Raw genomic sequence first — 1,402 nt, 5'->3', positions numbered from 1 at the left:
TCGCCTTCGAACCTCTAACTTTCGTTCTTGATTAATGAAAACATACTTGGCAAATGCTTTCGCTTCTGTTCGTCTTGCGACGATCCAAGAATTTCACCTCTAACGTCGCAATACGAATGCCCCCGCCTGTCCCTATTAATCATTACCTCGGGTTCCGAAAACCAACAAAATAGAACCGAGGTCCTATTCCATTATTCCATGCACACAGTATTCAGGCGGGCTTGCCTGCTTTAAGCACTCTAATTTGTTCAAAGTAAACGTGCCGGCCCACCGAGACACTCAATAAAGAGCACCCTGGTAGGATTTCAACGGGGTCCGCCTCGGGACGCACGAGCACGCACGAGGCGGTCGCACGCCTTCAGCTCGCCCCACCGGCAGGACGTCCCACGATACATGCCAGTTAAACACCGACGGGCGGTGAACCAACAGCGTGGGACACAAATCCAACTACGAGCTTTTTAACCGCAACAACTTTAATATACGCTATTGGAGCTGGAATTACCGCGGCTGCTGGCACCAGACTTGCCCTCCAATAGATACTCGTTAAAGGATTTAAAGTGTACTCATTCCGATTACGGGGCCTCGGATGAGTCCCGTATCGTTATTTTTCGTCACTACCTCCCCGTGCCGGGAGTGGGTAATTTGCGCGCCTGCTGCCTTCCTTGGATGTGGTAGCCGTTTCTCAGGCTCCCTCTCCGGAATCGAACCCTGATTCCCCGTTACCCGTTACAACCATGGTAGGCGCAGAACCTACCATCGACAGTTGATAAGGCAGACATTTGAAAGATGCGTCGCCGGTACGAGGACCGTGCGATCAGCCCAAAGTTATTCAGAGTCACCAAGGCAAACGGACCGGACGAGCCGACCGATTGGTTTTGATCTAATAAAAGCGTCCCTTCCATCTCTGGTCGGGACTCTGTTTGCATGTATTAGCTCTAGAATTACCACAGTTATCCAAGTAACGTGGGTACGATCTAAGGAACCATAACTGATTTAATGAGCCATTCGCGGTTTCACCTTAATGCGGCTTGTACTGAGACATGCATGGCTTAATCTTTGAGACAAGCATATGACTACTGGCAGGATCAACCAGGGAGCTGCGTCAACTAGAGCTGAGCAGCCGGCCGCCCGGGAGTGTGTCCCGGGGGCCCGCGCGAACACGCAAGCGTCCGCTCAATCATTCTGCAAACAGGAGGAGGCTGAGCTCCCCTGCACAATACACCTCGAAACCCTCTCAGGTCCCGGCGGCGCGCAGCGCCGTCCCAAGTACTTGGTCGGGTTCGAGAGAGGCGCAATCGCCCGGAGTTAGGCGAGTAGACGCTTTCGGTGCGACCACCCGTGCTCCCAACTGAGCTTGCCGCTGCCGACAGAGGCCCGGGAGCGTGCTGTCGTGGCATTGCCG

The 1,402-nt window shown here is 53.8% G+C and overlaps 1 non-coding gene across 1 annotated transcript in view; it reads right to left on the bottom strand.

Moving 5' to 3' along the window:
• Positions 1-1,096, bottom strand: part of LOC124746174 — a 1,933-nt gene extending 837 nt beyond the window's left edge. The window contains exon 1 of the ribosomal RNA XR_007011255.1: positions 1-1,096. This exon is cut by the window's left edge and continues 837 nt beyond it. This is a non-coding gene — a ribosomal RNA (small subunit ribosomal RNA).
• Positions 1,097-1,402: the final 306 nt, after the last annotated feature.

The sequence above is a fragment of the Schistocerca piceifrons genome, unplaced genomic scaffold (genome assembly GCF_021461385.2).
Source record: "Schistocerca piceifrons isolate TAMUIC-IGC-003096 unplaced genomic scaffold, iqSchPice1.1 HiC_scaffold_346, whole genome shotgun sequence".
Classification (NCBI taxonomy): domain Eukaryota; kingdom Metazoa; phylum Arthropoda; class Insecta; order Orthoptera; family Acrididae; genus Schistocerca; species Schistocerca piceifrons.
Note: the sequence above shows the minus strand (reverse complement) of the source record. Positions and strands in the feature narration are given on the sequence as shown.